The 25,373-nt window shown below is 42.1% G+C and overlaps 1 long non-coding RNA gene across 12 annotated transcripts in view; it reads right to left on the bottom strand.

Annotated features, from left to right (window-relative positions):
- LOC141144974 (uncharacterized) overlaps positions 1-25,373 on the bottom strand; it is a 533,505-nt gene that overhangs the window by 314,737 nt on the left and 193,395 nt on the right. For all 12 annotated transcript variants that reach the window (XR_012244487.1, XR_012244492.1, XR_012244488.1 and 9 more), the window contains exon 3: positions 8,366-8,506. This is a non-coding gene — a long non-coding RNA (uncharacterized lncRNA). The remainder of the gene's footprint in view (positions 1-8,365; positions 8,507-25,373) is intronic.

Below are 25,373 nucleotides of genomic sequence, written 5' to 3'. Positions count from 1 at the left end.
TTTTAGGGACTTGGGAGCTAAATTGAGGAGTATTATTAGGAAGGTATAAGGTAGTATTCTCAGGAATTCTTCTGGTACATCGAGCCACACCAGAAAGGCAGAGGAAGATTAGGGAAGTAAACAAGTGGCTGAAGAGCTGGTGTAGTAAGGAGGGGTTTGGGTTCCTGGAGGACTGGGCCGACTTTTCAGTCGATCACCAGTACTTTAGAAGGGACAGTCTGCACCTAAATGAGGAGGGTGCAGATCAGCTGGGAGTAAAGATGGCCAAAAAGTTAAAGGGGTTTTTAAACTAGGTGACAGGGGGAGGGATCAGGGGTAGAGATAGTCAACACGGAATATATTCCAGAGGGTAGTTTCGGGGGCATTAGTGGTAGGTTGAGTAAAGCACATAAACCCAAGGTAAGTATAGTAATAAGTCCTAGTTGCAATCTCGGAACACCCAATAAGAGGATAGTATGCGACCGGTCTAAACTATGTGGCATGTTCACCAATGCCAGGAGCTTGGCGGACAAGATGGGTGAACTAGAGATAATGTTGTACAAGGAGGATTTGGATTTTGTGAGAATTTCAGAGACCTGGCTCAACAGCTCTCATAATTGGCTGGCAACCATTCAAGGGTATACCCTTTATGGCAGGGATATAGAGGGTAAAAAAGAGGGAGGGGTATTCCTATATGTCAAGAATAATGTACAAGTGAATGTGAGAGATTACATCAGCTAAGGGAGCTAGGGAGGAGGTGGAATCCTTATGGGTAGAGCTCCAAAGCGATGAAGTTAAGGGGAAAATATTACTGGGAGTATGCTATAGGCCCCCTAACCTGAGGGAGGAGGGGGAGACAGACCTTCTATCACAATTTGGATTAGAAGCAAGGATTGGAAGTGTTATCATAATGGGGGATTTTAATTATCCAGACATAGACTGGGCGGAGGGAACTACGCATTCGTCTAAGGCTCGCCAGTTCCTAAATGTCTTGCAGAACACTTTTATGGTTCGAATGGTAGACGTACCAACTAGAAATAAAGCGTTACTGTATCTACTGATTACCCACAATACAGACCTGATCATGGATGTGGAAATACGGGGCAATTCAGGAAACAGCGATCACAGGTCAATTGGCTTCAGTATGAATCACACAAATAGGAAACATAAGGGGAATACAAAGACACTGAATTTCACAAGAGCTAACTTCCCTAAACTAAAAACCTTGTTAGAAGGCATGAATTGGGATAAAATCTTAGGAACAAAGAACACAGAGGAGAGATGGGTTTGCTTTAAGAGCATATTAAATAAGGTCATTAGCCAATGCATCCCATTGGGTAATAAATTTAAAAGAGCGAACAAAAGTCCTGGATGGCTTAACTCCAATGTAAAAATGCATATAAAAGCAAAGAAGAAGGCCTTCAAACAATACAGGGTTAAGGGATCATCATCAGCATTCAGACTTTATAAAGAATGCATCAAGAAATGTAAGGGTGCAATTAGAGGGGCTAAAATAGAACACGAAAGACACATAGCGGAGGAGAGCAAAAAAAATCCTAAGAAATTCTTTAAGTATGTAAACAGTAAAAAAGGGAGGACAGACCATACTGGCCCCTTTAAGAATGAGGAAGGACATCTGGTTATAAAGGATGGGGAGTTGGCGAAGGTATTGAATTTATTCTTCTCTTCAGTCTTCATGAGGTAATCGAGGGTCTTCAGTAATCAAAACTGCAGTGTTTATCCTTATGACACATCACAGGAAGCACCTCCATGGTTAACAGAGGACAGAATTAAAATTAGACTTGGGAAACTTAACATTAATAAATCACCGGGACCTGATGGCTTGCATCCGAGGGTACTTAGGGAACTCAGTCAAGTAATTGCTAGACCATTTTTCCTAATTTTTACTGACAATCTACTGACTGGAATGGTACCAGGTGATTGGAGTAAAGACAATGTAGCACCAATATTTAAAAAGGGCCCAAAATACATCCCTGGGAATTACAGACCAGTTAGCTTAACATCAATAGTATGCAAGCTCTTGCAGGGGATTATAAGGGACTAGTAATCAGCATGAATTCATGAAGAATCGTTCTTGCCAAACCAATCTATTAACCTTTTATGAGGAGGTGAGTTGCCATCTAGATAAAGGAAGGCCCGTAGATGTGGTGTATCTGGATTTTGCAAAAGCATTTGACACAGTTTCCCATAAACGTTTACTGTACAAAATACAGTCCGTTGGCATGGACCATAGTGTGAGTACATGAGTTTATTGTTTAAAAACTCGCTACAAGGGCGAGTTCAGAGGGTGGTGAGAAATAATGAGTACTCGGAATGGTCAGAGTTGGGTAGTGGGGTCCCCCAGGGTTCTGTGCTACTTTGCAAGGAAATTTACCCCAGATCTTAGTGATGGAGGTGAAGTTCTGTTGACGTTCATCGCCCAATCATGCAAAAATGCTGTTTTTTTAATTTCCTTGCATGTGGTTGGTTATTATTTGCAAAGTGAAGCTTCAGCACATTCACTGAGCTCTGGGGCAAATTTACTTGCAAAGTGCAACTTCCCTTGCAAAGGTAATTTATTCCAATAAGTAGGCCTAGTAGTCATTGGGCCAAACCAATCACCTTATAATCATCAGAGGAGCAAGAAGGGAAAGGGAAAAAAATAAGCCTTAAAGCATATTTCCACTTTTGCAGCCAAATTGGGATAACACTTACTTTATATTTGTTACATATCTTATATAGCTGCTTAGGCCCCTTTCCCATGGGTTGGAATCCGATTTGCTCAGCAGGGATCAGTGAGCTGATTCCCTGCTAAGCAGAGCCGAGCGGGCGGATAACAGGTCCATGTCCGCTCTGCATAAAGCCCTCTTTGCTCTGCCAAAACAGAGGAAAGAGTAACCTCTTCCATTTTTTTTTTTTTTTTTTTGCGGACCAGACTGGATTGGAGGTAGGCAGGTGTAAACGGACACAAGTCCATTTACACCAACCGATCCATAGGTATACATGGACCATATGATCAGAGTTGCATTAAAAACTAACAGATGAACCTGATCGGATCACCCATGTGAAAGAGGCCTTAGCCACATAGCATAATAATAAAAAAATGGAAAATTGCTACTCACAATTTTAAATGCTCTTTTCTGATAACTCCAGCACTGAAAAATCTGACTTAGTTCTCTTTGTTTATGTGGGGGCTCAGCAGATGTGTTTGCCATAATTAACCCTGTTTATACTGTGCTGGCAGATCGTATTATCAGTTATAAACTAGATTTGAACACTGTCTGTCCTAAAAAAGAGTTAAAGTGGTATTAAAGCTTTGTTGTTTTATGTTTTTTTTTTAATAACAAACTTTATACTTAGATTTTGCACAGAGCAGCTCCGATCCTCTTTTTTTGGGTCCCCTGCCAGAGCTCCTGGCTCCTCCCCCTCAAACAGTGCCTCCAAATAAAGCCGCTTGCCATGGGGGCACTGCTGCGTGCTTGCTCCTGAGCTGGCACATAAAGCCACGGCTCAGTCCCGCCCCCACTCTCCTTTCATTGGTTGGGATGGAAAGCAGTGGGAGCCAATGGGCTGTCTCAGCCAGTGAGGAGGGAGAGTCCCAGGACAACCGAGGCTATCGTTAACAGCCCTGGATTGGAGGGAGCTCAGGTAAGGATTGGGGGGGCTGTGGAGGCGGCCGCTGCACAAAGAAGGTTTTTTATATTTATGTATAGAATGCATGAAAGTAAAAAACCATCAGCCCTTAGAACTACTTTAAATATTAGGAGCCTGGCTTCTTCATTGTATGTTAATGAGGGATAACTGAAGCCTAGTACACACGGGCCATATGTCTAGCGACATCGGCCGGTTCGGTAAAAACCTTCTGAAATTTGCCCTGTGTGTATGGAAGCCAGTCCGACAGAAGCTAGCCATTCGTCCGGCTTCTGTCAGACGAGCATGCTGGAAAACCAGCAGCCGACCGGCTCCCAATCAACGCTCTCAGCCAATGGCTGAGAGTGCTGACCAGAGTGTTCTGGTGGGGGGGCAACCCCCTGTCAGAACACAATAGCACAGCATGGGAGATTGCTGTGCTAACATTGGATTGTTAGTACAGTGGCTCCAACCTGATCTGTGAGGTTTTTTCGTTCAAGCCGCTCAGTTGAACAAAGAAAAACTAGTGGTGTGTACTAGGCTTTAGTGTGTCCCCAGGCTGTGTTGGGACAGAGACATTGTAAACTTGTTCAGAAATGCTGCATTTTGCTAGGAGGCCTTCTGCTCAGAAACATCTGAAAGACATTTTCAGAATTAAGAAGGAATCCAGCTGATGCACTACTGTGCTCCAGAAGATGCGGGCAGGGGCATCTCTCTAGCCTTTCCACACCCTCTTCTACATGGATAATGCAGTTGACACTGTTAAACAATGACTGTAGCTGATTGGCTGCAGTCACTGTTCGGGCAAGAATTATTATATATAATTACATAGTAGCTGAGGACGAAAAAAGACACAAGTCCATCAAGTCCAACCTATGTGTGTGATTATATGTCAGTATTACCTTGTATATCCCTGTATGTGGTCGTTCAGGTGCTTATCTAATAGTTTCTTGAAACTATCGATGCCCCCGCTGAGACCACTGCCTTGCCGCTCTTACAGTAAAGAACCCTCTACGTAGTTTATTATTTGCCTGGCTCCGTTGAATTGTAATGCAAAAGATGTTAGGCAGTAGGATGCCCACAAAGCCACCCACTGCTCGAATTTCAAGTTCTGATGAGATAATTGGCTGACCATACACATAGGCAGGCTGAATAAAAAAAAATCTAGCAGCTTTTTATAAAGTGCAGATGGACAAATATTCTACTGTGGCTATTGTATTCTGACAGCCAGTCAGATGCCAAGAGTTGGTTGTGTGCAAAAGGAGTTTGCAACAAATAGGCCTGTTGGAAATTCGATTAACAGGGGCGCCCGGAATAAAAATGTGTAAAAATAGGTAGGAGTCATCAGCTTTACTGAACAAAAAGTTTCTGTAACCACCCTGGTGGTATGATTATGTCAGATTTTTGATGCTCAAAGCCAGTGGAGGCCCATCCATAGGGGGCGCCTGGGCACCACCCCCCCCCCCCCTCCAATCAGCAAAAAAAAAGTCAAAAAAAAAATTTATTACTGGCCCTTTAAAAAAAAAAAAGGAAAAAAAAGGTCCTTAAGTGCACTGTGTTCGGACGCCAGACACAGTGCACTTATGGGAAGCGCCACGTCTATGCAATCACGAGATTGCAGACGTGGCGCTGCATTTGCGGGCGTTTAACCCGCCTTGTGGCGTTTTCTGAAGCGCCGAGTAGCTTCCGCCCGACGATAGTAATAGATACTACAGGCGCAGGGCGGAGGCTACTCCGCACTTAAGATTTGATTGACATCTGCCCTGAGTCAGATGTCACTTCCTGCTTCGCTCTCTCATTGCGTCCGAGAGAGGAAACAGGAAGAATGCTGGTGCCAGTGTGAGGAGAAGGACACCGCAGGAAACCCAAGGTAAGTACCGCTGTGTGGAGAATGGGGGGGACATTTGGGGGGACAGAGGCTGTATTGGGGGGGACAGGCAGCATTTTGGGGGATAGAGGCTGCATTTGGGGGGGGACAGAGGCTACATTTGAGGGGGAGACAGAGGCTGCATTTTGGGGGGGAGACAGAGGCTGCATTTTGGGGGGGAGACAGAGGCTGCATTTGGGGGGGACAGAGGCTGTATTTTGGGGGGGGGCAGAGGCTGTATTTGGGGGGGCAGAGGCTGTATTTTGGGGGGGTAGAGGCTGTATTTGGGGGGGACAGAGGCTGCATTTTGGGGGTATAGAGGCTGTATTTGGGGGGGACAGAGGCTGTATTTGGGGGGACAGAGGCTGTATGGGGGGGCAGAGGCTGCATTTTGGGGGAGGGACAGAGGCTGCATTGGGGGGGCAGAGGCTGCATTTTGGGGGGGCAGAGGCTGTATTTGGGGGGGGCAGAGGCTGTATTTGGGGGGGGACAGAGGCTTCAATTTGGGGAGGGCAGAGGCTGCATTTTGGGGGGGACAGAGGCAGCATTTGGGGGGGACAGAGGCTGCATTTTGGGGGGGACGGAGGCTGCATTTGGGGGGGAGACAGAGGCTGCATTTGGGGGGACAGAGGCTGCATTTGGGGGGGGGACAGAGACTGCATTTGGGGGGGACAGAGGCTGCATTTTGGGGGGGACAGAGGCTGTATTTGGGGGGGACAGAGGCTGTATTTGGGGGGACAGAGGCTGCATTTGGGGGGGCAGAGGCTGCATTGGGGGGACAGAGGCTTCATTGGGGGGGACACAGGCATGCTGCATTTGGGGGGGACAGAGGCTGCATTTGGGGGGACAAAGGCTGCATTTGGGGGAACAGAGGCTGAATTTAATGGGACACAGGCATGCTGCATTTAATGGGACACAGGCATGCTGCATTGGGGGGGACAGAGGCTGCATTTAATGGGAACAGAGGCTGCATTTAATGGGACACAGGCATGCTGCATGTAATGGGACACAGGTATGCAGCATTTGGGGGGGACAGAGGCTGCATTTGGGGGGGGGGCAGAGGCTGCATTTGGGGGGGGGACAGAGGCTGCATTTGGGGGGGACAGAGGCTGCATTTTATGTGACAGAGGCTGCAGTTGATGTGACACAGGCTGCATGTAAGGAGGGACTCCGCTGGGGGCACCTGATGTAAGGACGGACTGCTGGGGACGCCTGATGGCATCTGGTTGTAGGCGACGTGGCTACTAGATAATAATAGAAATAATGCGCTTCAAGCATCCTGACACCATAACAACCATGGTGGCGGGATGATTGAAGCGCTAACACCAGGTGTTTGGAGTATCTTTATCTGCTGATTGTTAAACTTTCTAGAATACACATATTTCTATTGTTGTGTAGGATCTGGGCCTGCTGTCCCTCTCTCCCTCTCCCTCCATCCCTCATCTCAGACGCTAACCACACCACCTTAGAGCCACGCCCACTATTTTGCTTAAACCACGCCTATTTTCACCAAGTGGGAGGGGTCAAAAAGGAAGGGCGGGGTCTGGCGCCCCCCCATCCCAAAACTTCACCAGCCGCCACTGCTCAAAGCGGTACAATGTTTTGCATGGAAATTTGGCGTTTTATATTGCAGGCCTGTAATTCTTAGTAATAACACACTTAAATCTGTCCAAACAAGAGTCTAGTAGACATCCTAGGTATGATGAAGTTTGAAACACGATATCATTGTTTATAATAAAAAAAAACTATCAATAATTATAAAAATTATAATATAATAATAATAAAATGAACTTCCCCACGAATCACTATCGCTCAATTCTGCGAGTTTTCTAATTTACTATCGCTGTTTTCTAGCTGCTCTAAAACCACTTTTGGCGTAAAGGGACACTTTTTGGTTGCTATGGACAATCTCAAGTTTCCAGGCAGAAAGAACAGTACATATAATATAAACTGCATACAGGGCACTGGACAAAGCACTAGGGACAAAAGGGAGGTAAAATGATTTGATACAGTAATGTAATCTATAAGATTACAATGTACTGTGTGTGTTATGTTTTTTGTACTTTTTGAATTTGCCGCCGGGCTCCGCCCCCACGCGTTGCAACGCTCGCAGGGAACTGAGCCCAAGACACAGAATATCAGGCGGATGATCTGGCAGAGGACACAGCGGGGTGGCGACAGCGCAGGATCCTGGTGACAAGGTAAGTAAGCTGTACCATGATTCTGCAATGCAATCCCGAGTGTGGCTCAGGGTTACCGCAAATGGTACTGAAATTTTACCCCGAGCCACACTCGGGAATACCGCCAGGAGGGTTAATTCACCAAATAAAATATGTGTTCAGACTGTCCCGCTGACAATTTTCTACCCAGTTTCTTTGAGGGCCAACCTTTAAGCAAATTCTAACTGGTCCACAAGGAACCAGTTGAAATTCAATCACTGTACAATCAGCTTAACACGGCATTATTCTTGGCTCTGTAATACATGTCAGCCTATCTTCTCAGCTAGAAACTACCAAGACAGGATAGGACTTGCAGTTCTACAAAACGACAAGTTAAATAAAACACTGATAGATATTATAGTTACTAATACTACCACGTCTTACAGCAATTCAGTTACAGTGGACACATGTCTACAACCATGTCTACCCTCCATCTCTACATACATATAGTATAGCACCTACACATCATCACCTTTTTTTAGCACCACCCACTTTTTGTTAAATATGTACCTACCAAAACACACCTCAGGCCAGGAAATATTGAAAGCTCCTAGGTATGTTTATTACTCAGTAGATTGAAAAAGTGCAATTTCCAAACATTTACATTTCTTTGACAGAAATTTGTAATCACAATTTTTCTCTAAAGATTGAAATATTTTTATTTACTTACCAATTAAAGCTACAGTGCAGAGTTAAAGTACACCTGTCATAGAAGAATGATGTAGGCTGCCATTTTTGCCTTTTCTCCTTTAGGAAAGTCAGTTACCAGGCTGCCACGTTGATGCTTTGCCCCCATTGTTTTCTGAGTCACCTGGAACAAATATAGAGATAAAAATTCGAACATTTTCTAACATTCATTTACATGCAGGTTTATGAATTAAAGCCTGTCTCTGGAAGCAAAACATCCTTGCAGTGGGTGCAGTTACACTTTAAATTATGCACACAGCATGCTTGGGCACTCATAGAAACTTGTCTGACTGAAAATGGCAGGAGGTGAGAGTTCAACCTCTGCTGGTCCTGGTTATAGCACCCCAGGGACTTACTGTAACTCTACCTGATCCCGCCAACATTCGCATGTACCACATACATGGAGAAATGGTATTGTTGCCATTCCTATAAAGGGACACAGACACACAGAGATTTTCTAAAATGCGTAAAACCTTTTGTGACATATAAAAGGCACTTACCCCACTGAATGACTGTTGCAAGCAATGCTTGAAATGTTCACCTTGCTTGCAATTGTCAGGACAGTAATGGCATTGACCTTCTTTTCTAACTAAATCCCTTTGTCCCTCATCCCTCCTCAGTTGTTCCTGTTTTTGGTGTGTCGTACAGACCTCTGTTTTTAAAAAAAATACAGTAAAACCTCAGATTGCGAGTAACATGGTTTACGAGCATCTCGCAAAACGAGCTGTTTGGTTTTTTTTAAATCCTGACTCGGTTTGCGAGCGTTGTCTCACCAGATGAGCAGGATTCAAGGCTCTGGGGTGTGCAGTACCGCATTTGGCCACAGGTACAGGGGCACCAGTGACGCTCTGGGACACTCGGAGCCACTCAGAGACCCTCGGAAACACTGCGTTCCTGAGTGTTTCCAAGGGTCTCTGAGTGTCTCTGAACGTCGCCGAGTGCCACCGGCGCCCCCCACACCTCTGGCCAAATGCGGTACTGCATAGACAAGCAGTGGCTGTGGAGCGAATTATCTGAGTTTCCTTTGATTCCTATGGGGAAACTCGCTTTGATATATGACTGCTTTGGATTACAAGCATTCTTCTGGAAAGGATTATGCTCGTAATCCAAGGTACTACTGTACACTGTAATTATATAACATGGTATAAAACACTAAAGGGTTTTTTATAAAAAAAAAAATCACAGAGCTATTTGTCATTTGAAATTGCATGTACATTTGTTGTGCATGATGGGGGCAAAAATAACCACTATTAGACTATTTTCTCTTTAGATTGAATGTTATTCTTCATACAGTATAGAGGGAATCTGGAAAACACTGCATTATGGCTACTAGCACTGGTCTTAATTATACAAAATACTTATTCACGCTAATTGTCAGCTTCATCTAGAGACCATAATGTGGTAGTTTCCTTGTCCTCTCTGATGAAAAATAACACTTGAATAATATTCAACCTGGGAGAAAATAGCCTCTATTCACACAAAACCTGAGTACAAATAGTTTCACAGGACGGATAGCTCTGCACATTTTTTTTTTATATAAATACACCCCTAAACCTTTTATTCAATCCCTAAACTATTGCATTTGTTACATTTTGGAAAGCTAGTATAAATGAAAAAGTAGTGGTGATAAAATCACTAGTCCATGTGAGTGGGGTGTGTCCTTTGACCATACACTTTGTACAAAACTAGGTTCCTCTTTCTCATCTCAGGTGGGAGGTATGGTGTTTGTGGTGAGAATAATTACACCAGTTAAAAATCTGGTTACCAAATTTACTTGAAAAAGATTTAATGTACAATATATGTTATAAAACTACATGCAGTTTCACTTTAACCCCTTGACGCAGACGTAACACAAATATGTTGCTCCACTGCACTGGGCTTTTTGTCGTGGGGGTCGCATATTTGTGTATCTCAATTTGTGCTGGGAGCGCACCGCACAGCACTAATGATCGTGATGCAGAACTCCCGATTCCAGGTCGCCTGATCGCAGTGGTAGCTTCTGATTGGCTACCACAGTGATCAGTCACTGTAAAGTCCGCCCCTCTTTCTCTCTCTGTGAATGGAGAGGAAAGATACATTGTATCGTTGTGTCTCCTTGCGGGGAGAAAAAAAAAAGCGTGTGTAAAAAAATGAATAAATAAATATTAAAAAATAAAATAGAAAAAATACCTATATCAAGGTTTGATCTAGGTCAGTGCCAGGGTTAGTGTTTGGGTCAAAGGTCAAAGGTCCAGGTCAGGGTCAGTATATTTTGGGCAGGATTTTTTTTAAATTAGTATCAGTGTCACTTAGTTTCAATGTCAGTGTGTTTAAGGTAGGACAAAAAAAACAGCATAAATCATTTATTTTGGGTTGTTTTTTGGTGGTAGGTTACGGTAGTAATATACAGCTAAATTAAAAAAATATATATATATTTTTTACTATTTTGGGCCAGTTTTCCTTTGAAAATAAAAAAAATCAGGAGATATCCATAACTATTTACCACCAAATGAAAGCTCAATTTGTCCTGAAAAAAAACAAGGTATAATCCACCTGGATGTACAAAGTAGTTGTGATGATATGTACAGTTTATCTAACACATGTCAAAGTTGCAAAATTGTGCTTAGGCATTAAGATTTGTTTTACCCTTAGGCCTGAAGGGTCTAAAGTAAAGTACTTGTTGGGTGCACAAACCAATTTTGGATTAACAGGTTTGATGTCTGCAAACAAAAATACTTTTCTCTCCCCTTTTGAAGTAAACCATCACCAGGAGAAATATGAGACTGCAATTGTTAACTGTAATTGTAAACCCATATATATATATTTTTTCTTTTAAAATAAACTTGCTATACCTATCTGCCCTTTGCAATGGTTACCAGCACTCCTAATTCCTCCCCCATGCCGAGTGCCCACCATAGTGCCCACAGTGCATGGCCCAGCCCTGTCCCTTGCTTCCTCTTCACTGACTGTGATTGACAGCAGCAGGAGACAATGGCTCCCTCTGCTGTCTCTGAGCCTATGAAGCAGGAGAGAGTGAAGAGAGCCACTGCTCTTGTGCACAGCACTGGATCAGGCTCAGGTAAGTATAAGAGAGGGGGGCTGGGGGGCTCCCCCGTACACTTTACACTTTACTTACCTTTAGGCCCCATTCACATCTAGCAATTCTGGGTCATGGGCAGAATCACGGCCATTCCGTCCTCAATCTAGAATGCCACCTAAATGCGGTGCGGTTTTGCCACGATTGTCTCTTGATAAATCGTGCTGAAATCCCGGCAAACCGCATTGTGCAAAGCTTGTCGCCCAAAAGAAGCAATCCTGAATCACTAGATGTGAACAGGGCCTTATGCAGAGAATGCATTAAAGTAAAAATCCTTCAGCCTTTAGATTTTAGAACCACTTTAAGTTTGGTTATTTATTTATTCTTTATTTGTAATTGGCACAAAGAGCCATTATTTACATTGAGAAGTGTAAATGAAAAGAGTATCTTGTGCTGGTGGCTGCTATATTTGTCCTCTGCAGTCCTCCATCTCCTAAACTGTGCTGTTCCTTCAGAGACCTGTGCCGTAAACAGCAGCTCCCACGTGCATGAGTGGGAGTGACGTCATTGCGTCTCCGGCCAGTCACAGAGCCGGAGTCCGCAAACCCAGAAGCAATGCATACTAGCACATTATAACATTACCTTGCAGAGTTAGAAAAAAAAATTGTCCAGCGGTTTACAACCACTTTTAAAAATAAATAAATAACTAAACTTTAGCTTGAATGTAGGAAATTTGGAGTTCAGGTGATATCCTTTATTTGTAGTCGGGGGGGAGGGGGTGGTTGGGGGTTGTGGGACTCTATATGAGATGATGACGTGGTCATCAATCTCCATCCCTGTCAATATATATAGAAGTAAAAACATAGGGTCGGGACTTTGAATGACGTACAGAATGGGTCAAATAATGTTTGTTAAATGTAATTATATCTGAAACATATACTGGTAATTCATTATACACTATCACTTATAAATATTTCATATTCAATAAATTTCACATATGTACATAAGATTTGATACTTGTAAGTTCAAAAAAATCCTCTAATCCCTTACATTAAAGAAGGAAAATATATACTAGATAAAAAAATTTAATTGGCCATAAAAAACACAGTTCATAATAGTTCTGTTAACAAAGATAACACATGATAAATATTGGGACCCAACATATATAAATCCATGTTGTAAAATAATGTATTCAGAATACATAGGAAAATCCACAGTAGATAGATAAGGTATGGATACACATAGTTAAAACACGACATCTGTTTGCTCAAAGAGTTTTGTGACTTTATGTTACTCATCAGGAGCAAGCGTGCCAGTCTATCACTGCAATGACATGTTAATAATTACTAATTAGACTTATGTAGTCATAAATGTTGAAAGTGCCAAAAAGGGTATAGTACCCCATACGATACTCACAGGGCATCCATGTGCTTATAATATGATAATGTGGGCCACAAGTAGCCCCAAACGGGGAAACCTCTGTCCAGGAGCTGAGCTGGTGTCTTTTGCAAACGGACAACCCAAAGCGTGACCCCCCGGAAGGGACGGACGCAGCATCCGGCTATGATGAATGAGTGGGCATGTGATGCCAGGAGGCCAAACTGTCTCTGTGGAAAAGGAGTGATGTGTGTTAAATCAGAGTGCATAAGATCCCTTTGTAGGACTAAGGAAATCAGTGCCTGAAAATCGAAAATGTAAAAGTGAACCAAAACCCGAAAATTAGGAAAAGAACATGGTAAAGGAGGTGAGCCCCCGAAAAGGGAGTCAGAGGGGAACTGAGTAGAAAGAGAAAGAATGAAGGGCAAGAAGTGCAAGAAAGTGAAGGTGATACCTACCAGATGGGCTAGAGAGCAAATAATGTGAAGTGTTTGAGGAGTGGAAGGAAGCCAAATGCCAGGGCCGTCCAGGGATGGCACCCATACAGAGGGCATGGCAGGAAACCCATTAATGTCACACCCGCGAGCAGGGGGAGGAGGAAGTTGCCCGGTGATTTGGCGCCAAACCAGTTCCTACGTCGCTCATAGCTGGATAGTCGCTGGCACAACTGGAAGTGATGGCGCCCATCCGGCGAGAAGGGCGTGACGTCAACACGCAGTGTGCGTGGGAAAGGGGTTGCCCGCAGTGTGTGTCGCAGCTCCCGGATCAGAGAAAAACCCGGAAGTAGGACATCCCAGCCCACACCCAGACCACCAAAAACACACACAGATGCCCCGGGGGAGTCAAGTGGGACTATAAGAAAATTATAATTAATAAAAAAGGGACCATAAGGAGATGTTCAAAATAGCATAATGAGGACCAATGAGCAGGAACATAGTATTACATCAAATACCCCAGAGCGAGTACTTCCATCCCTAAATGGGGAAGTGGCGCTACCCTGTATGTATCTAATAATAGTTACCTATACCATAAAGTGAACGAGGATAATACTATCTCAGTCAACTGACTGTTTCTGGTGAGTGGGGATTACATTGGGGGGAGCACCTGGAGTCACCAATCTTTTCCTGATGAACACAGAAGTCACCGTTGATACACTCACTTATTATTTTTCTAAAGTTTGGACTGCACACAGACTGTGATCCTTTATTCCTGTAAAATTGGATTTTTTTCACAGATTTTTTTCACAGAGTTTTGTCACATATATATAGTTGCACATGTAGTCCTAATATATGTATATTTTGGTATATGAACTTAAGTAGTTCCTTGCACATACGGTCCTGATATATATATTTTCTTTATACTGTGGTCACATGTAGTTTATGTATGGTAAAAGTTTTTTTGAATATATAGGGGTGGTAGGTGTTGGCACTCCACAAACACCCCACCCTTAACATTAGTCCTTGTACTGTATGTACACATTGAGACTCGTCTGAGTTTGCACAGCTAGTGATATCTGTTCTTAATGGGATTTTGTCCCTAGATGCAACATATTACCACACACTAAGGGTGCCTGCCCTGAGGGGCATATTGTCACAGTTTAGATACTGTATGCCAAGCAAAATACTACTCAGTATTATTATTATTATTTTTATGCACATTTATGGAACCACTTATAGTTTGGTAGACACACTGAGATAGTATTATCCTCGTTCACTTTATGGTATAGGTAACTATTATTAGATTCATATAGGGTAGCGCCACTTCCCCATTTACTATATTCAATACCCAAATAGTCCCATGAGGGACTCACTAGGGGAGGCTGCAAACCCTTTTTATTCCTAAGCGCGGACTTATTACATATATTAACTTTCATCCCTAAATTTGTTTGTAGTCTCTTCCTCATTTTCGAGTGTTGGTTCACTTTTACATTTTCGTTTTTCAGGCACTGGTTTCCTTAGTCCTACAAAGGGATCTTATACACTCTGGTTTAACACACATCACTCCTTTTGCACAGTGACAATTTGGCCTCCTGGCATCACATGCCCACTTATTCATCATAGCTGGATGCCGCGTCCGTCCTTTGGGGGGTCACCCTTTGGGTTGACCATTTGCGGAAGATACCATCTCAGCTCCCGGACAGAAGTTTCCCCATTTGGGGCTACTCGTTCCCCGCATTATCATATTAACAGTACATGGATTCCCTGTGAGTATAATATGGGGTACTATACCCTTTTTGGCACTTCCAACATTTATGACTACATTAGTCTAATTAGTCATTTTTAACATGTCATTGCAGTTATAGACTGACACACTTTCTCCTGATGAGTGACATAAAGTCACGAAACGCGTTGAGCCAACAGATGTCGTGTTTTAACTATGTGTATCCATACCTTATCTATCTACTGTGGGTTTTCACCTATGTATTTTGAATACATTATTTTTCAACATGGATTTATATATGTTGGGTCCCAATATTTATCATGTGTTATCTTTGTTAACAGAACTATTATGAACTGTGTATATTATGGGCAATTAAAGTTTTTTATCTAGTATATATTTTCCTTTTTTAATGTAAGGGATTAGAGGATTTTTTAGTTCTTACAAGTATCAAATCATATGTATATATATGAAATTTATTGAATATGAAATATTTATATGTGATAGTGTATTATGAATTACCAGTATATGTTTCAGATATAATTACATTTAACAAACATTATTTATTATTATTATTTATTTCTATTGATATCCTTTATTGTTTAACTTATGTTGCAGAAAGTTTGGATTTTTAAATAGCCAATAAAGGATATCATTTGAACTTTAAACTTCATACTTCACAGAACTGAATCAATGCAGAACACGTCAGAGTGAAATTATTAAAACTTTTGGTTCAGCATGACAACCAAGCAAATAGCATTTTTAGAAAGAGGAGTGGGGGCAGCCCCCTATACTCCTCTCGGTACAGGTTTTCTTTAAGCCAAACTGAAGAAAGTAGTTATAGCCGCAAAGTGGCTAAAGAAAGCCTATTAGATTCCTTACTTCTACAATATATTAAATCATTACTGCTATTATATCTTAAAAGGTTTCTTTATTCACAATTCAGAAGAACATACCATATGGAATTGTCTTCTATAATGTATAGACTTCAGCAAATAAATTAATCTTCAGCAGGCTGTGCCTTTAATAAAGCAAAATGTAGCAGACTCTCGCTGTTTAATAGAGTCTAGAGGATTATCTAAATGAATATCTTTGATAATTTCTCTTCTTCTCTGTTGTACTGGAGTTTATAATTACTCCTTTGTGTTTTGTGCAAAGCAGAGATTTTGGCTGTGAAAGTGGCAGAAAATGCACTGTGTATTTATGACCCTTGTTGGACCCCAAGCTGTTTCATAGCTTTGTCTACATGCCAGACAGTCATTTCTTCCTGTTATTTCAAAATCTATAGTCTGCTTCCCATCATTTCCTGTGTGACTGTATAAACTTTCAATGGTATAACCGTACAATTATCTCCAGTATTAGATATATGAAGACATCCTTGAGGATCAGCATTGAGATCTCCAAGATCTTTAAATGCATGTAGTCCTACAAAGGCCACATGTACTTATGGTAAGATTGGTATAAACAAAGAGTACTGAATTCGTTAACTTGGTATTGAAATCACATTTTTTGCTGAGAAAAAATAAAATATTGCAAGAATTTAAAGCCCAACTCCAGGCAAATAAAAAAGTATCCCTTGTGTGAAGCTGTGCCTGTGCTGCAAGGGTTAATTGCTTATTTATGCCCGGGTAAAGCAGATTTACTTACCCGAACCTCTGCTCCTCCCCACAACTGGACCGGCCCCTGCAGCTTTTACACCCCCAGGGCTCTAGCTGTCTAGGGTCCTGATGTCATTAAGACCAGAGCAGAGTCCGTAGCCCTGCTCTGAACGTGAGGACACCAAGTGACACACCACTGATGGATTGTTGGGGAGCACCGTCTGCCATAGTAGTGGAGGACCAGGAAAACTCTTTCCCCTCGCCCCTTGACTAAATGAGCTTTTAAAGTATACCCTCATATAAATTAGGTCCCGATTCCCACCGGAGCAGTTTAAAATTGCACTACTTCAGCGAGGTTTCAAAGCCGCACATCAGTGCGATTTGCACTGGTGATTTCATTGTGGCTTGCGACTTCATTTAACAGAAGTCTATGTAAGCCACAATTGAATCGTCAAAAAGTAGTGCAGGAACCTTTTTCATAATCGCTGAGACATGAGTCGTGGCGATATGAGCGGTTCCATTGCCAAAAATAAGCTGTGGCCTGTAGTTTGGAACTGTCAAATCGCATGACAAGTTGCACCGGTGTGAGCCGGGACTAAGGCTCCGTTCACATTGGTGTGATGCGTGACCCCCTGCAAATCCCCTGCGGGTTCCCACATCTCACCTGACTCGCGGGCAGTTCACACTGCCCTATGCGAACTGCTGGGAGTGTCAATACAAAGTTAATGACACCCCCAGGTCAGTTTGCATATTTTAGTGCGAACTGTCAATGCAGACAGGAATCGGATGGCATGGGTGTGAACATCCATGCGATCCCATTCTGGTGTGGACAAAAAAAAAGGGTCCTGCGCGAGTTTAGTCCTAATGCGATGCGAATAGCTGAGTTTGCATCTCACAGACATCGAATGTGATTTGCACAGAAGTGCGGTCCATCGCACGAATGTGAACCTAGCCTTGAGCTATTGAAGTAAACCCTCACCTTGCAAAGCAATCCACTCAGTTTGAAAATAGAAATGAAAGACAAAATATTTGTGTATAGATATAAAAAAAAAATGTAACCACTTCAATACCAGGCCAATTCTGACACTTCTCACATACATGCAAAAATCTACTTTTTTTTTTTGCTAGAAAATTACTTAGAACCCACAAACTTTATATATATATTTTCAGCAGAGGCCCTATAGAATAAAATGATGGGTATTGCAATTTTTTGTATTTGCGTAGCAGTTTTTCAAACAAAATTTCAATTGTAAAAAATACCCTTTAATGCATTTTATTGCACACAAACACAATATAATACCCACGTCTTTGGTAAAATATAAAGGATGATGGTACGCTGAGTAAATAGATACCTAACATGTAACGCTTTAAAATTGCATATGCCCATGGAAAGGTGCCAATCTATGGTACGTAGCCTCCCTGGCGGTATTTCCGGGTGTGGCTCAGGGTTAAATTTCAGCACCATTAATGGTAACCCCGAGCCACACTCGGGATTACATCTCAGGATCCTGGTGCAGGTTACTTACCTTGTCCCCAGGATCCTGCGATGTCCCCCTGCGGTGTCTGCGGGCTCCGTCCTCTGCCCGAAGCCTCTCTGTGCCAGGCTCCGTTCCCTGCAAACGTCGTATGCACGGGGGTGGAGCCTGGCGGCAAATTAAAAAAAGTGAAAATTCATAACACATCATACAGTACACTGTAATTTTACAGATTACATTACTATATGAAATTATTTCACATCCCTTTTGTCCCCAGTGCTTTTTCCAATGCCCTGCATGCAGTTTTATATGATATATACTGTTCTTTCTGCCTGGAAACTTGAGATTGTCCATAGCAACCAAAAAGTGTCCCTTTACATCAAAAGTGGCTTTAGACCAGCTAGAAAACAACGATAGTAAATTAGAACACTTGCAGAATTGAGCGATAGTGAATCGTGGGTAAATTAATTTTATTATTATGATATTATTATTATTTTTTATAATTATTTATATTTATTTATTATATTATAATTTATGATTTTGTGTTTCAAACTTCATCATACCCGGGATATCTACGAGACTCTTGGTGGTCAGATCTAAGTGTGTTATTGCTAAGAATTACAGGCCTACAATATAAAACGCCAAATTTCTATGCAAAATGATTGTACCGCTTTGAGACACAAAAATCGAAAATAATCATACCGCCAGGGAGGTTACAGAGATACAAAGGAGGTCTAGCACTAGGATTATTGCTCTCGCTCTGACATTCATGCGATCACCATTTACATATGCGCGCAGGACTTAAATATGCATTCGCATTTGCACGTAAGCAAAGGGGGCGGGGGGCACTTTAAAAAAAAAATGTATTATTATTTATTTTATTCAAAATTTTTTTTACACTGTGTCTTCTCTTTAATTTTTGTATTAGCTTTATTGCTATCACAAGGGGTTAACAACATCCCTTGTGACAGCATGGGTCGTGACAGGTCCTTTTTATGGAGAGATCTAGGGTATATTAGACCCCAAATCTCTCCTCTGGCCTCCAATGTAGCCGATCAGACATAGATCAGTCTGATTGGCTGCGGCTGAACAAGAGAAATCAAATAGATTTATTGTGAATGGAGGAATCTCTGCTGCCAGCGATTGGGGTTGATTTACTAAAACTGGAGAGTGCACAATCTGGTGCAGCTTTAAAAAAAAAATGTATTATTATTTATTTTATTCAAAACTTTTTTTTTACACTGCCTCGTTAATTTTTATATTAACTTTATTGCTATCACAGGGGGTTAACAACATCCCTTGTGACAGCATGGGTCGTGACAAGTCCTCTTTATGGAGAGATCTAGGGTATATTAGACCACAAATCTCTCCTCTGGCCTCCAGTGTAGCTGATCAGACATAGATCGTTCTGATTGGCTGCGGCTGAACAAGAGAAATCAAATAGATTTAGTGTGAATGGAGGAATCTCTGCTCCAGTTTTTTTTTTTTTTTTTTTAAATTGGAGAGTGCACAATCTAGTGCAGCTGTGCATTTTAACCAATAAGCTTCAATGTTTTATTGTCAAAGCTTAACAGAACAAGCTGAAGTTAGAAGCTGATTGGCTACCGTGAACAGCTGCACCAGAATCTGAGTGCTCCAGTTTTAGTAAATCAACCCCAGCACTGTGTTTAAACAAAAAGACAGCAATTTGAATACCCAAACAGTGGCTGCATTTAATAGGATGCAGTCACTGTTTGGCTAACACTTTTCTATCCAGCACGTTCAGTTTATCCACTAAAGTTTGTTAAGCGGGTGGTGCCGACAGGGCCACCCACAGCTCAAACGTTCAGTTGATTCAGCACGAATTCACCAAATTTCAAGCCGTGAATGGCCAGCTTTATTAAGTCTGCTATTTAAGTTTTTTTCCCTATGTGGGAGGATTTACATGATCAGTTGTTTTAATGAGCAACATTGCATCCTGATGTTGCTGCAGACATTCAACCAAATGTGAAACTGCATTAAGGCTCCATTCACACTTGCGTGACCCACCATATTACTCTGGACACTAAAGTCACATAACAAGTCGCACCCTATGTTTTTCAATGACAACCATTCAAATATATGCAACTTAAAGTTGCAGCAACTTTAAAAAGGTTCCTGCCCTACTTTGGTCTGACTTTCATGCGATAGACGTGCTATAGACTACAATGTAAACCCTCAAATGTTACATGAAAGTTGCACCTGAATGTTATAGGCACGACAGTGGTGCAACAGTTGTCCATTATCATGGGTCAAAGCCAAAGTCGCATCCAAGTCGCACCCATCCAAAGTTGAGTTGAAGTTGCACTCCAAAGTCATCCAACTTGAGTCATACAAGTGTGAATGGAGCCTTAAACGGACCTTCACTCACAATTTACACATAGCATTATTCTAATCCTTCCCTCTTTCACATTGCCTTTTCCCCAAGTACCCTTTTCTGTAGGTACTCATGAAGATGAATTAAAGTGCTTAATAATTAGAATGAGCAGGGCCCTCTGATTCCTCTTGTATCAAATCGTACTGTAATGCCCCGTACACACGGTCGGATTTTCCGACAGAAAATGTTCGATGGGAGCTTATTGTCGGAAATTTCGACCGTGTGTAGGCTCCATCGGACATTTTCCATCGGAATTTCTGACACACAAATCTGGATCTCAAATTTTCCGACAACAAAATCCATTGTCGTAAATTCCGATTGAGTGTACACAATTCCGACGCACAAAGTTCCACGCATGCTCGGAATCAAGCAGAAGAGCCACACTGGCTATTGAACTTCCTTTTTCTCGGCTGGTCATACGTATTGTATGTCGTTCTGAATTTCCGACAAGATTTGTGTGACCGTGTGTATGCAAGACAAGATTGAGCCAACATCCGTCTGAAAAAATCCATGGATTTTGTTGTCGCAATGTCTGATTGTGTGTACGGGGCATTACTGTACTGTCTGCCTTCTTTTTGTAAAGCGCTGTGTAAAGACTATTAGCACTATATAAATCCCGTATAATAATAATAATTAATAATTACCTGTTCAATGGTCTTGCACCGGTGCCAGTATCTTTATTTGAGTGCTGATCTTCGAGCCTCTTCATTGGCCAGTGGGGGATGGCGTCACTTCTGCGCATGCGAAAGAGGCCATCATCCCAGCACTCAGGGACCAGCTCTGTAAGCTGAGCTGCACATGCACAGCTCAATTTACAGCTCCAGAGAAGACAGCAAGCAGCCTGGCTGCTTACTGTTGCATACAGAACTTTAGTTCCACTTTAACCCTTGTTTGACCCTGTAGCCTCCTGGGATACATATCACATATCTAGTTGGGCGATCTCACATATATAGTGGCAGGAGGCAGCCAGTTTCCAAATCCAAGATAGCGGCACAGGAAAAAAAAAGAAAAAAAAAAAAAAGATTTTGAGTGTGAGGAAGAAAGCGCTGCTGACTTTTATTTTTAGATAGCTGGGTGGTTCCTCTTTAATCTTCAGGCTTCCGGTGCATGGTGTAAATTATATTATCCTGAGATCTACCAACATAAAATGGTTGCTATACTTGCCTGTAAGGGAAATGCCTAACTTGTTGCCAGTTATATACATTTTTTAAACTGAGCTCCAAGCATGCAACTAAATATACAGTTAAAATAAATATCTGGGAACTGTTTAACTGAAAAATGATCTGCATTTCTGTGCAGTCAGTTTTGTACTGGACACTTCTGATAGGCAGTACAGCTCAATCTTCAGCTTGGTCAATGTAGAAGTGCCAGCAGCACACTATTGAGGTCATCTCTCAGTGTACTCTGCTCTTTTTTCCTGTGTAGTGCTCACTCCCGCAGGAGACTACAGTTTAAGGCCCCTAGGGTCTTTTCCCGTAGTTGTACCCGCAGCCAGGCACACAGTCAAAGTCATTCCTTTGGCTCAATGAACAGTCTAGGACAGGGGTCTCCAAACTTTCTAAGCAAAGGGCCAGTTTACTGTCCTTCAGAATTTAGGGGGGGGGCAGACTGTGGCTAGTGGGAGTAGATAATGCCCTAGCATCAGTGCCCCATCATTAGTTATAATGGGAGGAATAGTGCCCCATTGTTATCAGTAAGATGAATAGTCCCCCATTGATGGTGTCAGTAGGGGGAATGGTGCCCCATCATTGGTGTCAGTTGCTGGAATAGTGCATCAAGGGCCAGATAAGGGCAAGTAAAGGGCCACATCTGCCCCCCAGGCTGCAGTTTGGACACCAAAGGTCTAGGAGTAAGCTTTTCTATTGCTTTATTGCAGAACTTGAACTTGGATATGACACTAATATTCCTCTTAATATTCTGAGAAAACTCCTTGAACAAGCAGTAGTGAACTGAGCTATTCCAGAACACCAGGCACAATGTCCCCTTTGAACAATGACTTTAGCACTCGAGGAGTAACAGCAGAACACAGTCTCTGGGATCTCTTACTCCAGTCTGTAATCACTAATATCCTTGGATAGTTGGATGCCTCCTTCCAATATCTTCCAGATGCCTTTTCCAGTGATACCAGACCAGATCCCCAGACGAAAGCAACTTTCAGCAAAATAGGCCAACAGCTAGCCTAGCTAGGACCTCGATGAACTGCAGACACATGGCAAGCCTTCCTCGGTGGGCAGCAGCCCTCCTGGCCAGGATCACCTCCTCTAGAAATCCAACCACAATGTGTACACCGCTCAGGCAATCAGTAGGTTGCTGACCGCTGCAGGTGCTCACCCCGGCTTGCCACCGAAAATGCAAATGAAGAAAGGAAGATGGTGGCACACCACAGTTGAGTCAAAATCTTAGAAGTTCTTTATTGTCACCATGCCAGACAAGAACACAGGAACATAGTTAACTATGTTCCTGTCTGGCATGGTGACAATAAATAACTTCTAAGATTTTGACTGCACTGGTGTGCCACCATCTTCCTTTCTTCATCACCTCCTCTAGAACAAGAACCCCACTGTTCCAAGTCTCTGAGTATTTATACACTCTCCCAGCCAACACCTGGTCACCTCCCCCTAGAGATTGGCCAGGGCTACATAAATATTCAGCTGCCTATTTGACTTCCCCAGTCCTCCAGAATCTTTCCAGGCAGACATGGGGAAAGCAGTCAACCCTGCAGCCAGTGAAGCACAGAACAGGCCAACACAATCACAAGTAGCTCAACCGATTACAAGGAGTCTATAACTACATTTACCTAACCTATCACCTATCTAGGAGGGTGCAGCAAAAGAACTTGATTGGTCCCTAATGGTCCATAGTGTAGCTGTACAGAGAATAAAAGAAGACAGCTTTCAAGATAAATTCTGGTATTTTTGAACACACACACACACACACACATTATATATATATATATATATATATATATATATATATATATATATATATATATATATATATATATATATATATATATATACACACACATACACACACACTACATTATATTATTGTTTTGTTAAACCGAAAATTATCTCCAGTATACACTCTCTCTCTCAATTTTTATTTTCACATCCTAAGAATATTTTAAATAATGGTCAAGTCTCATTCTAAAGTAAAATTTAATGCAAGTATGCAACTTAAGCCTACTGTGCTAAATCACAGCTATGAGGTGTACAAATTCACAAAATATTGTCCCACACTGCATCATACTTGGACTTATTTACAGCACGACCATGCTTTCTAACGCTCCGTAATGTGTTGCATTGTGCAGGCTTGCTCAGTAAATATTGCATAGAACGTGTAAAAACCCAGTTGCCATGCCAGCATTAGGCAGAAATTAATATACAATAATTTTCAGGATTAACCTTTGTGTGAGGCATAAATTTGTCTAGACTTAAGCACAGTTAAAAAGGTACATAAACCCATTTGTATTGCACAAAAGCTGTGTCAGCAAGTTCAATAGAGGCAAAATATTCTGTAGAACATAATGGAAATAGTGTTTGAACAAAGCAAAATCACAGCTTTATGGCATGTTAAAATTAATTCATAAATACTTCACTCCCTTGTTGCCATTAAACAGCATGCTAGAATTATTGGTGCATGTAAATGATAAAGAGCAAAAAGTAAACATATGCAATAATATCTAAAAATATGCAAGTCCTTCATATCTTCCCCAGGAAAGTAGTTCTCTTGTCAAGGTAATTGTAATGGACCATTACATAGTGACAGTGTAGTAACCCAAATCATTTTGTATGATGTAATACATCATATACAACAGTTTCTGAATCATTTATAAAAGAAGGGCTTCTGGATTGACCACTGCGACCAGACAGCTTCTGTCTCATTTTCTAACCTGTCCCAGAACAGGCAAGGAGAAATCCTGACTGATATATATTTCCTTTAAACGCTATTCAGACAGTTTGATATATGAGGCCTATTGTCAATTGTGTAAAAAGAAATAATAATAATGTTTGAAGAAGGTTTTAATTAGGTCCTTTTTACTGCCTAGCAAGCTTGAATGCTATAGAACTTATGCATTGTCCAATTGTCATTTATAACTTTACTTGCATGTGCCTAGCTTTGATAGTTATAAATTGATTTTTTTCTGGCAGCCATTTTCTCTTTTTGCCAGGTCAGGTACACAGCGAGAAATGTTTAGCTGTCCTGGGAAGCCAGGACCTTTCACTTGATGTTCTACTTTTACATTGAGCCTGTTTTTGCTCATGAAGGCAAAACAACAGGGTCATTTTATTATTGTCCCTTGCAGCTGATCATACTGACCTTCTTTCCATTACTGTGTTGTACTGTTTGGCCACTGAGAGCAAGGAGAAGAAGGCTGTCTTCCCGCCACTTCGGTAGAGAAAAGTAGAAAGATATCGCTGGGTCCTTAGGTTTATTTTACTGTTATTGTTATCTTAAGGTGTTAATGTTGGTGTAAATGATCTGGTTCCTGGGCAGGCAGCTTCTACACCCCAGAGGATCCCCACAGTCTCATTGGCATGTAGTGTAATGTAAGAGGGGTTTAAATGTAAGCGCCACACCACTGCTAAGAGGTCCAGATGCAACTTTATTTCATTGAAGGTCAGGAGTGCGGATCAAGTAAATAGCCAGTGCGTTTTGGGGGTCTATGTGCCCCCTTCATCAGGGCTTGACTGGCAACCAAGTGAACAAACCAGTAGTGAACTTGATTTACAATGGTAGCTAACCGCCACCATGGGACAGAGCTAGGTGCATGTGTAGGCAGATTGAACTATGTATGGTTAAGTGAGCCAGCGGCCAGCCCGGGCTGGGGAAAGGGTTAATTGTTTCTAGCTTAATTCCAAGAATTTTGGTCCTAGCCAGCCCACCTAAGGTTGAAAAAAAGGCGAGTTCTGGTGTGTCTAGTGAGTTCCAGCATCACCTGTGAGCACAGTCATTAGCGCTACTGATAA

The sequence above is a fragment of the Aquarana catesbeiana genome, linkage group LG05 (genome assembly GCF_042186555.1).
Source record: "Aquarana catesbeiana isolate 2022-GZ linkage group LG05, ASM4218655v1, whole genome shotgun sequence".
NCBI classification, from domain to species: Eukaryota; Metazoa; Chordata; class Amphibia; order Anura; family Ranidae; genus Aquarana; species Aquarana catesbeiana.
Note: the sequence above shows the minus strand (reverse complement) of the source record. Positions and strands in the feature narration are given on the sequence as shown.